This window comes from Schistocerca gregaria, chromosome 4 (genome assembly GCF_023897955.1).
Source record: "Schistocerca gregaria isolate iqSchGreg1 chromosome 4, iqSchGreg1.2, whole genome shotgun sequence".
NCBI lineage: Eukaryota > Metazoa > Arthropoda > Insecta > Orthoptera > Acrididae > Schistocerca > Schistocerca gregaria.
The window spans coordinates 501,126,756-501,141,396 of NC_064923.1; the positions used below are offsets into that span (position 1 = coordinate 501,126,756).

Sequence of the window (14,641 nt, forward strand, 5' to 3'; positions counted from 1 at the left end):
AGCCTTCTTGAAAACGGGAATGACCTATACTTTTGTACTAGCATTAGACACGCTTCGCTCCTCTCGAGTCCTATAGTGCACTACTACTACAAGTGGGGCAAGTTCTTTCGCATACTGCATGCAGAATGCGAGCTAACATCCCAAAGCTGTTCGGGCTCACATGCGGTTCCTCTTTGTCGAAATGTCTTGGCTCAAACTCGTCTAGGGGTTGAAACGCACGTGTCGCATTACAGGCCCTAAATTAGACATTTGTGACCCTTTGGTTAAATTGTCTGGCTGATGGCAAGTTTTCGAAATACAAAATTACCATAATATAAAATAACAGTAACAATAATATTGGGAACTAAATGAACGACCCATAAATAATGTAGGTCACACAGTTGCGATTTGGCTACAAAAATGTTTATTCAGAAAGGAAACTGATAGCGAAAGTGGTCGTATTTAGAGTTATTGTTACACTCGAGCGCATATCCATTTGACACATTTCGATCATTCAGTCTCTTCGCAAAATAAAAGTTATCTACGCGAAAAGTTAGGGTTCACATCAGGTGAGCGGCTGCTCCCCACTCAGAGACCGTCCCGCGATACCACACGACGCGAAATTTTCTAAGTTGTTTCATTTCCTAGCTTCCTAAAAACCAACTGTTCGCTTCCGCGTCTGCATACGAACTGTCCCTTTGGTGTCTCGACCAGAAATGTACTCTTTGGTGTCTAGACCAAAACTGCCCGCTGCCCGTCTCCGACCGCGTTTCGCGCGCACCGAACATCTTCGCTCAACTGACTAGCACAGTTCCCTTTCCTGAAGGCGTCCATCTGATAGGCTACATCTTGTTCTAGATTACTTAACATTTTAACATATTTAAGTAAGCAAAGCTTGACCACTTTCACGTTCTATATAAAGTAACAATAATATCCATTACATAATAAATGTTAAATTCCTTTAGATAAAACCAATACAATTTCCTTCTTATCTTTGAATGTCACGGACAGTAACCTTGCACCATGTGCTTTCTGATAAATAAATGAAGAACAAAAGTAACTATTATGCACTAAACTTAACAACAAATATCCTATTACCTAAAGATTCAATGCGGTGTCATGCTGTCATCGTTCAATGTGTTTTGTGTGTAGGAAATGGTGATCTGATACTTAACTGTAAATACTGATAATTTAAATTTACTAGATCTTTTAAACAAATAAAGTTACAGAGTTGATATTTACGACGATTGTCATTTTAATGATGCGCTTCTATATGAAATGTCTATCATTAAGATCGACCAAAGCGTTCAGATTTTGGCATTCAGGTCTTTGTTACAAAACTTGTTAATTTCACTTTAACACTAAATCCTAAACAGTTATAGACATGATCAATATTCAAGTTTCATTGGAATCACCATGAAAATTAATGGTGGATGGCATGTCAAAATTACTGTGGCTTCTTTCCCTGCACTATTAGAGAATTCAATAGTTTACATAAATATTCGCCTTTATGGCCATATTTAACACTGCTACGTCTCCATGGCTACAAAAGCCTTCTACTGGGTCTCCCTATGACGTAGGTTCTCTTCTGTCTCACTCACACACTACAGCGCTTAGGCCTCAATAGACAATAGACGCCTGTGAGTTTCACCATCGCATAGTGAATCTGCGCCCTTTGTGGCACGCGGTCTTGGACGACAGAGTTCGTTTCACAGGTCTTGTAGGCTGACTCTTTCCGCCATATATTTAAGTGAGAGCGCAGTGCTCGTTAACTCACAAGAAACGAAATGGTGTTCCATCAGATCTAGTGGCCGTTCGCCTGTTGTAAGATTTCAGTTGCTTTTCTATCCCATGGTTACTTATTGCAATATCTGCGATGTTTTATTTCGCGCAACGATTTGAAGGGGCGAGCTACAGCGCGATCTTCTGTGAAATGATTTCGTAAAAAATGTTTAGTATTTCAGCCTTTCCCATGTCATCCACCGTTTCAGTGCCATTATGGTCACAGAGCATCTGGACAGGTAGATTAGATCAGCTTACTGATTTTATGTAAGACCAAAATTATCTGTGATTTTCTGTCCCGTCGGTAGATAGATTTACTTTCGAATTCGTTGAATGCTTCAGGAGTGGCCGTCTTTAATTTGGCTTCGCCTGTTTTTTGTTTGTATGGGAGACTGGTTGTGTTACGTTTCTTTGAAGCCGTCTTTGCTTTCAAGGCAGTTTTCTAACACGGTTGTCGAATCATGGCGGGACTTTACCGTCTCTCACAACTTTGTGCAGAACGTGCTGTCTAAGGTGTATTGTTCAGTGTTCTTGAATTTCGTCCGTTGATGCTCTACATTGTCGGTATTTGACATGAAATTTTCATGGTCGCTTGTCAGATAATCTGAAAACTTTCCTGTGGCTCTTTCTAAAAAGAAAGAACTTCCTATCTTTCTTTGTATTCTTTGTTACAGCCGTGTCAAGTGATACTGTAACGACCTCATTATCACTGATTCCATTTACTACAATAACTATGTCGAAAAGATCGGGTACAGTATCACCAGCAGGTCTAAGACGAGTTCTTTCTCTGGTTAATTGCTCGAAGTAATTTTCGGATTAAGCACTTAGAACAGTTTCACACGAATCCCTGTCCGTACCATCCTACCCTAACCATTTGCGTCTCTCAGTCAATATCTGGTAAGCTGAAATCTCCACCTGAAACCATAACTTGAGAAGGAAATTTACAGAAATGTTCTCCAAGTTTCCCCACAAATGTTCCGCCACACTACTGGTAAGGCAGGAGATCTATAAAAGGATCCTATGACCATGTTTTAGCCACCTTCAACGCTCATCTTCACTCAAATTATTCGCATTCTGAATCTGTAATACTGTTGTTAGATGTTACCGTGTTTCTTGTAACTACAAACACAACTTGTCTTTGCGATATATATCAGTCGGAGTTTTGCATTTCATTGCTGTTAACATCTGGTATGGAAATGACCGTATGGCTTTGTTGGCCGGGAGGCCCCATGCGGGGCAGTTCGGCCGCTGTACTGCAAGTCATTTTTAGGTAACACCACATCGGCGACTTGCGAGTCAGTGATGATGGACACACAACACCCAGTCACCTGCCGGGAATCACCCGGACCCCCTTCGTGGTGGGCGGTAACGCTTCCGCTACACTACGGAGGTGGACTGTTAGCGTCTAGTATCAGCAAGCTTTGTTTGTCTAAAACTTAATGAACATTGTTACTACTTAAAATGCACACTAATTGCCGGTCATAGTGGTCGAGCGGTTCTAGGCGCTTCAGTCTGAAACCGCGCGGCCGCTACGGCCGCAGGTTCGAATCCTGCCTCGGACAAGTATGTGTGTGATGTCCTTAGGTTGGTTAGGTTTTAGTTGTTCTAAGTTCTAGGGGACTGATGACCTTAGATGTTAAGTCCCATAGTGTTCGGAGCCATTTGAACCATTTTTGAAAACTAATTCTGAGAGCTTTCAATAGATGCTTGAGCAGTTAACGAAGTAATTTCTTTCTCGGATCTGCTGTGACGAATGCTGTCCTGTCTAGAATCGAAGGGGCCCGTGGCTGGATTTTTGTATCATAAAAAACCAACGTGCGCGCACCAGACGTACCCCGCTACCGTAGTAGCCGTTTCCTGCGAGTAATGTACCTCTGTCCTATCAAGGTGGTTCTACATTTCTTCATCCAAAAGCCGAGGTAGAGATATCCGCATGCAAGATCATCACAGCATCGTCTGATCCTCTGGTTTAAGTCTTCTATTCGGCTCTTCACGAGACGACTGTCATCTGTTCGACGAATAGTGCCACAAAAGAATAGTTCTGCTTCCGCCCCATTAACGAGGCTAGATGTATTCACCAAATCTGCCAGATGCCTGTAGGAACCGAGACGCCCTCTGAACCGAGGCTGTAGGCGTCATTCGTCCCGGCGTCAACCACGATATGCAGCTGGTTGCACCCAATTCCTTCAGTCGCTGCTAGCAGAGCCTCCTCCACATCCCGGACGAGCCGGGAACTGATGACCTCAGATGTGAAGTCACATAGTGCTTAGAGTCATTTGAACCATTGGGAACAGCCGCCCCGGCAAGTAAACGGAGGAGACACTGGTCTTACTTTTCCGACGTGCCCGCTCTTTTTCTGAGGGGCTCCATCACTCGCATGACATTGGAGTACCCAGTGACAAGCAGTCCCACCCTCCAGACTTCTCTGGATCTCTCAAGGAGATCAACTACAGTCATCCCGTGCTGGCTCCGGCTTTCAGCGATTGCCAATATTTCAAACCTGTTTTTAAAGCATAACGGAGCAACACCGTACCGGAGCTAAGTGAATTCGAATGTGGGAAAATTTTTGGTGCATCGGTAATCAAGATGGCTGCAGTGTTTGGTTTTTCAGGAGGCACCGTATCAAATATTTATACTGCTTGCAGCGATAGCGGAAAAAATGGGTTATGTAACAGGGCTGACGTAACTGAGTGATAGTGACGGGAGGTCATTGAAGAGGGTTCTGACGAAAAATGATATAGCTACAAAAGTCACTGCAGGACAGAATGTCGCATTTGCGAACCCCTGCCAGCACCAAAAGAACGCGAAGGGAGTTCCATAAGCAGAGAATTGGAGGGCGAGCTGGAATCCTAAAATCACACATAACTGATGAGAATGGTCGTAACCGCAAAACACGGCGCTGAAGTCATAAAAATTGGGCTGTGGAGCAATGGAAGAAACTCATTTGGTCGAATGAGTCTTGTTTCACACTGCTTCCAACTTCTGGCCGAGTTTGCATCCCAAGAGTGAAATGGTGGGGGTTCGGTGATGTTTTGATCAGCAGTATCGTGGTATTCCACGGGCTCCATGGTTATTCTGCAAGGTCACAATACCGCCAAGAACTGTGTGAGCATTGGGGCTGATCAGATCCGTCCCATCGTACACTGTTTGTTCCCCAGTGGGAATGCTGTGTTCCAAGTCGACAGGTCCCCTGATCACACAGCTCGCATCGTCCAGCACAGAATCAATTGCCTCCTCTCCCCTGGCCACCACAGACATCAGATCTCAATATTATTGACAACTTGGGTTCTAGTTGGGAGGGATGTTTGCGTGATCTCCATCTGCCCCCATCATTGTTACCTGAACTTGCCATTATTTTGCAGAAGAAATGTTGCAAGATTCCCTTGAAAACCATACAGGTCCTGTATGTATCCAATGTTAGACGTCTGGAAGGTTTTTGAAAGCCAACGAGTTACATACACCATACTAGGAATGATAATATGTTGTGTATGTGGGATTTCCATATTTTCGTCCAAACTTTGTATTTGACGTATGGCTCTTGGCTGCTTAATTTATGAAGTCAATTGTGTCTGTGGAGTGATACATGTCAATAAGTGAAAGTTGCATGCGATTTGCGGCGGCTCTACAATTTTAACTTCAATATTGTTAACTCTTTGTGCAGCATACTTCTACGTTTAGTATGATCGTATTATTTACACCGCAACCCTTTATACATTGTCCTGAAGGACGGAAGGACAAAAACAAGACGAAACGCCACCAACTACAACAAATGTAAGTGTACACAAGTCTCTGATTTAGTATTATCAAATTCAGGCACACTAGCATTCACGGAACATATAAAGTGGTTCTAAGTACTCAAAGATTCTTACGTAGAGCAGGATCGAATGGCACGTTGCGTACGAACAAATTACTGTTATTCAAAAATTTAGTTTGGGCAACTCGGGGTAGAACGGGATAGCGATGCACGATGGGAAATTGCTCTTTCCTAGACTGGACAGTACTGCAACCTGTTGTATGGGCATATAACCATTCTCCGAATGGAAGGGAAGTCAGGGCAGCCATTTTAATTTACTTTGAAGTGGGAGATCTAAGTGAATTGTTGTCTGTCAAGTTACCGCTTGCGTTGTTCTAACGTTTGGTGAATTTCAACGCCAGGTAAGCTGTTAATTGTTAATTGTATACTCTAAAATGATACATTCCCTTAAAGTGCATGGTATTTGTTATTTAATGCGTTTAAATACGTCAGTTGTTACAGTCCATAAAAGTTGTTAATCTCAAAAGTGCTCTTGAGGCGGACGGGGCAGAATGGGATACTGTAATATTTTGATGCAAGTAGGAAGCAAACCCAGCCTGGATTTTCATGGATGCCAGACTCTCCCAACAAGCTACGTTCGCAGAACAACTTAGCTTTCCATATATCGCCCGAGGCTGTCATGCCAATCCCACTAATCTGTCAAAATACTCAACGGACTACTAGAAGTAAAGGAAAAACCGTCGTATTAACAGATTCTCCTTATAAGAAGGAACTGCAGAATGCTGTCGCACGTAAAGTAGGCCTACAGAAAAGGAACTGCAGAATGCTGTCGCACGTAAAGTAGGCCTACAGAAAGGAGGAGGGTGCACAAATATGAACAATGTCAGGACAGAGACGTCAGGTGCAATGCAACTTAAGGCAAAAATATGAAACTTTACATAAAAAAACCAAAACAGAGGACATCAAAGACCTTAAGAAAAATAAAAGGATGAAGATGATGGAGAAGAGAGAATCAGAGAGAGAGGATTCTGAGTGTCACTACTGCGGGGACTTCTACTCCGTTTGTAATGAGGGCTGCTTCGCATGCCACAGGTGTTTCAAGTGGGCACACAATTCATGTGCTGGCATAGACAGTGAAGATGAAGAGGAAATACTGATTTGTGACAACTGTCGAAAGGGCTAGTAGTGGTTTGGTGGTTATTAAGAGTTGTACATTATTCAGAATGACATTAAAATATTTTCTTATTTTGAAGAATGACTTTTTAATTGTTTAAATCACACATTCTTTAGTCTGAATTGCCTTTCATACATCATTTTCTTATAGTTTAATACGATATTCGTAATTCAAATTCAACGTTTATGCAATAATTTAACAAAAAGTAACCTTATCCCACTCTGCCCCGTGGGTGGAGCGGAACGGGAAATATGAAAGACTTTCTTTGCAAAATTGTGAAAAATGCAAAATGTATTGTTTTAAGTGATTTTAAAATAAGGTACATTAGGTTACACTACAAGGTGCTTTTTTTTTATACATTTAAGAAGTGTTTCCTTATTTTATACACATCGTTAAACATTAAAGTATCCCATTCCGCCCCGAGTCCCCCTATATGCTGACAGGCATGATAAGCCGAAAACGATAATGGCCTCAAAATAAAGCTCTTTGAAAGTATTTGACTCGTTATACTATCCTCCAGTGTGAGGGGGTGTGTACTCTCTCTTTATTGAAAATTATAAGAGAAAGTTTCATGACTTCATCTTCATCGCATAGATGAAATCCGCCAGGTAAATTTTGAAGACAAGAATTTTGCGAAAGTATTCGTAAACTCACCTTCATCGCGGTAACGAAATCGGGACAGCCGACTTACATACACTTTTGTCAAAAGCAGCTCACGCTCGAAAAATCTGTATTCGATCAGGCCAGGAAAATCGACACCGGCCTTGCGCGTAAACAACACAGCGAGTGCGATTTAGTCCTTATACCGTGTTCGTCTTCCACAAAATGTGTTTCATATAAACGTGAATGTGGTGGCAAGTGACAAGCAGTAAGGCAGGTGGGGTGTGGTGTATCGTAATGACGGCGGCGCTGCAATAGCCGCCCCTGAGGGAGCTCCGGCGGGCCCACGCCTCGCGCTCCGCCACCAACGCAGCCGCAGCCGCAGCCGCAGCAGCCGCAGGTCGTGACGCCTGCCGCAACGCCCCGGCCCAGTGCGCTTTCTGCAATAGCTTCAGCTCCACTGTCCTCTGCGCGGCCACTAGTTCTGCCCTCTGGGAGCTAACATTCTAGCAGGTTATGAGTTCTAACGTACCTTACACCTGGCTAATACATACTACACCGACATTTCGGAGGTTGTCGTGGGATAGGTATGAATATTTTCATATAAGGGACCCATGGCCGCCGGTGGCTCCTAACAAAGGAACAACATTTCCTTTGATTTGTTAACCCTCTTTAACTCTGTAACTGAACTTCCTCAACAGTGAAGATACGGACAGCACTTGTTGTTTATTGCGTTTAAAAACAGACTTGTTACACTGGATGATGATAATTAAAGTGGGAATACTCAGAGGTCTAGTGCTTGTCGTAACTATCGTATGGCAGATATTCTGATGCGTTAACAGGCTCTGGGAACGTTCAAAATTATGAAATGTTCAGCTCTTTACTTTTTTGCATTTTAAAAATCTAAAGACTTTCCCCTTTTAATTGGTATGTAATTTATTTATTTCAGAAGACTGTAACCATGTCGGCCGGGGTGGCCGAGCGGTTCTAGGCGCTACAGTGTGGAACCGCTAGACACCTACGGTCGGAGGTTCGAATACTGCCTCGGGCATGGATGTGTGTGATGTCCTTAGGTTAGTTAGGTTTAAGTAGTTCTAAGTTCTAGGGGACTGATGACCTAAGATGTTAAGTCCCATAGTGCTCACAGCCATTTGAACCATTTTTTAACTATAACTATTTTTAAAATACGTTCTGCATGGCGCTGTTAAACTGCTGTCAAATGTTATACACAGATTATATTAGATTAGATTAGCACTTGTTCCACAGATCATGAATACGACACTTTCTTAATTATGTGGAACGTGTCAGCAAATGGTGAATTTCCGGTACTGGGAATCGAACCCAGGCCTCCTGGGTGAGAGCCAGGTATCGTAGCCACTAGACCACACCGGACAACAATGAGTCTACATCCTCATCACGTGCATTTTGGTGATGTGAGAGAAAATTAGTGACATAAAATAAGTGTCATGGCTAACCTGTGATAGGTGTTTCATGTTCATTTACTCTTTTGTAGTCCTGAAAATACTCGTAGTGAATTCTGTTTATTGAAGTGTCTGTTGAATTGAAGGATAATCGTGGGTAAAAAGTGACTAGAAGTCCTCTGAAGGCTTTTAAGAAAAAGAGAAACTTTGGAAAGCCAAAGGAAGGCGTTATTACCGTAAACAATAAAGACGATAACCAGGTATATGAACATAACCTTGCTAGTTCACCTGCCCACTGCAGAGAAAGTGAGAAAGAAAGTACTTCGCAGAGGAAGCTTCGCTCAGTTAGTGAAAGGTATGAAAGGTTTTTGGGGAACAGGATGTGACTGAAATATTCGATATGTCACTTCTCAACGGAATTTTTGCAAACTATTTAAGACGTATTCAGTGTAGTGAAGTCGGTCTGGAACACTGTATAAAAAATTAAGTAGGACTTGCCAGTGAAATGGAACTGAAGTGTGGTGAATGTTCCTCGTACATGACCACCTTTTGGAACAGAGTTACAGTAACTCAAAATGAAGAAAATGGTAGCAAATTTAATGAACACAGCATGAGATTTGTTTATGCCTTGGTACAATTAGTAAAGGTGCTATTGCAGATGCAGTTTTCTGTGGCTTGATGAATCTTCAAAATTCCTCAACCAAATTTACGAACTATAATACATTTGTAGAGTCCACAGTAGAATATGTCTGCATAGAATCTATGAAGAAAGCTGTGGAAGAGACAGTAACATAAAACAGTGCTAATACAGACTTGACTGCAGCATGCTACCTGGTATAAACGGGGAACACAATTTTTCATAGTGTAGTATCTGCCGCCAGTATGTATACAGGCAAATTTTTAGATGTAGCAGTAATGTCTAAATGTTGTAGGTGCCCACAAAGTAAAGTTACACATGAAAATAATTGCCCGGCTAACTGTAGTGGGAGTAGTGAAGGAATGAAAGTGGTTGGTGTGTCTAGTATATGTCTACGTTCTCTATCGTGTGATAAAGAACGATATGTGAATTACCTTGGTGCCTGTGGTTCCAAAAGTTTCAAATATATTCAGGAATTGAAGTCCTATGGTGATGACGTTGTCGAACAAAAATTTGAGTGTTCTGGTCACGTACAAAAGCGAATGGGATCAAGACTTCGGCGAGTGAAAGCTTCGTACAGGAAACAAAAACTCGGTGATCGTAAAGGGTTGGATGAGAAGGTAACAGACAGTGTAACTGATAAAATACAGAACTATTAGGGAATGATTATTAGGTAAAACGCACAGTTTGTCGATGAAATGAAGAAGGCTGTTTGGGCCCTTTTTTCATACTTTTCAATCGATGAAAGTCTACTTCATTACTTGCGTCCCAAAGGAGAAAACAGTTGGTGTGTACAACCAATGATTGCTAACTCGTGTAGTGTACACTCATAAACATAGTCTGCCTGTTGCGGTAATGGAGATGATAAAACCTGTTTTCAGAGACTTGTCAGCACCTGATCTGCTGGAAAAGTGTGTTTATGGAAAGACTGAAAACCCGAATGAAAGTGTAAATAGTGTTGTATGGTCAAGAATCCCCAAGACTATGTTTGTTGGAACAGAAACATTTCACTTCGACGTGTGTGGTGCTGTTGCTACTTTCAATGATGGCAGTGTTGTAAGGTGCAAAGTATTTCGAAATATGGGAATAAAGATAGGTTTCAACATGGTACGACCGATGATTGCTTTAGACAAAAAACGTCATCGGGCTGCTGACAGGGTTGTAAATAATTCAGAAATCCAAATAAGAGTAACAGGAGGACAAAGAGGAAACTAGAGGAAAAGTTTGCAGAAGATGACAATAATCGATTCTACGGACCTGGAAAGCACTAAACATTTTGTCCCCTCGTTCCCAAAAGTTTTATTCAGATTTTCAGGAAATGTTACACAGTCCCTTGCGCGCAACTTGAAACAGCCTTTTTCCAAAAACCTGCATATTTTTGAATTTATAAACAAAAACGGCACAAAAAAGTAGTGAAGTTTCTTTACATTGGAAAAAATTAATCTCTAACAATTGATCTAAAAGTTTTAAAAATATCTGTGTTAAGTTGTAGTTAATACTTCAATAAATAAGCTGTAAAAATTTAAACTTCCTAGCTCAAACACTTTCTGAGAAAACATGTAATTTATAAGCAGTATTTTAACATTGGAAAAATAGGGCTTTCTGGAGTCCCTTAGCGTGAAACCGATCTACCCTGCACAAAATTTAGTTCCAGTTTTGGCACCCAGGTGCAAAACTAGTGCTACACAGTATCTCTGGCGCTCATTTTGAACAGACTGTGTAAGCGGCAGTTCATAATATCATCAAAATTGTGTTTCTCATTTGTATAACCTTTGCTGCTCATATCCCGTTAATAATCCAGTACACTTGGAAACATTTCTATACGCCTTTCTTGCATTCACAGCAGCAGATGTGCACCAATTTTTTTTTTAGCATAAAACTGTTCACCATTAAGGCATTAGCGTATTTACCACGTTTCGCTGCTGTACCATAATTACAACCCAGAATGGATCTCCGTAACTAGCTGTTGGTTAATTGTAACCACCCATTACTTACTGTTGACATCAGTAATGCACACATCACTCTTCGCTGCCATACCTGACATACATGCTCGGTTATGTCTCCAGTTTGTTTTCTAACAGCACTTTTTTTTTCTCTCTCTCCAGTTTTCTGACAGAAATTCATGCAGACCACCACTTATTCTTCTCTTGTGCCCTCTTTATCTCAGAGCAGCACTTACACCCATTGTCCTCAATTATTATCTTTATATATATATGTATATATATATATATATCCCAAATTATGTCTTCGCTGCAGTTTTAACCCTCTCCATCTCACTCCTTGATGTCTTATCATATCATCCTGTCCCCTGCTCTCCTCAGTGTGTTCCACATGTTTCCTCGCCGAATCTACGGAATAACGGGGTATTATCAAATCATTAACATACATCAAAGTCTGCAAATCTCTATATGTTCAGCAGAGACAGTATAAATATGTATCTTCAGCCTGTCATAGAGTTAAGTTTATGCAATATTTAGATCTCGCATTTGATGGTCAAAGATGATCAATTTTGTGCTCAATTATAAAGAAGCTCATAAATATGGTTTCTTGTTATATGAATCACGTACTGATTGCACGTGCTTCACTGCTTATACCATTAAAGCTCTGTGCCTCAACAGGCCTCGGAAGGTCCAACGGTGCCAGCCGATCGCCATGTCATACTCAGCAGAGAGGTATCAAAGGATACAGATGCGGAGAGGCATGTGGTCAGCATACCACCCTCCTGCCACTGTCAGTTTTCATGGCCGGAGCCATTACTTGTCAGTCATGAACCGTAAATTATTTTCAAAGAATATTGTTAAGAATTTATTTATTTACTAGCGATTCATCAATAACATTAACACATTTTAATTACACTATTTAAGCATGGAGTAGTTGTCAGGGAGTAACTGATGAAATCATAACCAAATTACTTTTAACAAACGGGGATTTTATTCACTTTAATAGTGCCTAAAAGCATTTTTTAAAAGAAAAAGATTTAAATTTATAATCAGAAATCACCCTCTAAATATCAAAGGTACAATTTCTTCAGAGGCAGAAAGAAATAAGTTTTGACTGTTTGAGCTTTCGGGCAGAGAACCTTGCCGCTTTCTTTTGACACTGCCGTAGTTACGACTGCTCACAACAGCCTCTGAAAGACTAAACTGGTGCAAATCTGCAACACACCAGATAACTTTAAACTAAAAGTTTTAACAATTTGCACAAGCACACAAACTATGCACTCTCCCATAGGAGGGTTGAAAATGGTACAAAAGACTAACAATTATAATATTAACCTTCCCACCGAAGGTGCAACATTGTTAACTTCTAAGAAAAGTCTAAAGGTGAAAGGGTGGCAACTTTATATACTAAAATGATCATTTAAATAAAATCCCATGAAATGCAATCTTATATAAAATTCTACATGTTTGGCCAAACAATACCAAAGATGTTCTACAGTACACAGATACCACCTCTCAAGATCATAGGCAATAATATCAAAGTTTCCAAAGATCAAAACATGTTTCAGGTATTAGGCTGTTACACTCCAAACAATAAATTCGTTAACACACCAAATCCGCCAAACATGACAGAGGCAACTACTAACGTACGGTAGATAGATAGGGAGATTACCGAACATCCCGAACCGCAGGTTGCTCTAACCTGCTCCTACCTCACAAGGGAAAAACGGACCACCCAATGTATAAACAACCACCTCCCGCGGGAGAGCAAACGGAGAAAAATGGTAGGACGACCCCAACGCAAAACGGCTGGCGATCTCAGCAAGAAAACAAGTAGAATTGAACAAGAGTAAATCAAACAACATATCACCAATCACTTAACTTCTAATAAACTGTGAGTTTTCGATAAGACCTAGCGCAGCACCCCGAAATCGCTCTTCCGAACCGTCCGCTGCCAGCCGCTTCAGCGGACGCAAGAAGGCACGCCGATCTCCCGTCTCACGGCATCGCAGCACGAGCCGGCCAGACGGATGTCGTGGGTTGATGCCTGTTGCTCTCGTGTCGACCTCGTAGTCACTACCCCTTGCTATACGCCGCGGCCCACTGCACTCACGTGGCGACCTCACATGCACCGACGCTCAAGACGGACAAGTCATCTTGTGTCTCAGTACGCGACCGACCAACCGATCGATCCAACCGCCAATGACCATTGCCTGAGCAAACTCGAGCAGACTGGTGGCCTAATGTGCAGACTCAGGTGCAGGAACTAAGCCCCGACCGTGCGATCACTCGTTGAGTTCTCTTACTGGCGGAGTGGAAAAAAAAAATGGCTCTGAGCACTATGGGACTTGACATCTATGGTCATCAGTCACCTAGAGCTTAGAACTACTTAAACCTAACTAACCTAAGGACAGCACACAACACCCTGTCATGACGGGAGGAGTGGAAATACTCTTATTTTGCCGGCTTTAAAGGTTGATCCGAACGACAGACATACTAACACTCCGAACGACAGACAGACACTAACTGCCTAACAAATGCGGACGAGAGACAGACTAGCAAGCTGGGGACGAGAGACTGCCCTACTGGCGAGCTCATAGCGCCCCTTAAATGCACGTGAACAGGCAAACTTTCCCCTTTCCCACCAGAAGGAGCCACCAAAGCTGCGATTGCCACAGCGCCGCCACCGCCAGAAACTGCTTCACACTACGCGCTGCGGCACGCTCTTCAAAACAGTCATTTTTACCACGGCTCAACCTCCTCCCCTCAAACTACAACAAGCGCCCGAACTCAGAGACTCCACCTGGCTCAAATGGACTCGATATTCCCTATCGGTCTGATCATGTCTGGCTAAAAGGTTAACCGGCCCCAACACACGGAGCACCATCCATGGACCTACAAAGCTGGGTGTGAACTTCCCTACTCGGCTCCCCATCCTTCCTCGACCCTGAACGTTCTTAACATAGACTTGATCCCCCGATTTTCCCTGATAAGGACGCCTATTACGGTTGTACCGCACGGCTTGACGACCATGGGCAGCCGGTATATTGTGACGAGCCCGATTCCAGTTCCTTCTGATTAACCCCAGGGATACCCGCTCAGGAAGTAAGTCTTGGATGCGACATAAGTTAGACAAAGGAGAATTGATAGAATAGGCCAATAAGAGAGAGGCCGGAGTAGTCTTCAATGCCTCATGGAGCGCAGTGTTAAACGCAAAATTAATAAAGGGCAAGTTAGTATCCCACTTACTCGGTTTAACTTGATGGTAAATTTTTAAAGCTGATTTTAGGTTACGATTCACACGCTCAGCAAAGAACCCCTGAGGGTAATACGGTGTTCTGTTTATGTGCTTCA

General features: G+C 42.3%; 1 non-coding gene across 1 annotated transcript; it reads right to left on the bottom strand.

Moving 5' to 3' along the window:
- Positions 1–8,609: 8,609 nt before the first annotated feature.
- On the bottom strand, positions 8,610–8,681 carry Trnae-cuc (transfer RNA glutamic acid (anticodon CUC)). The gene has a single exon. It is a non-coding gene; the product is annotated as a tRNA-Glu (tRNA).
- Between the last annotated feature and the right edge of the window lie 5,960 nt (positions 8,682–14,641).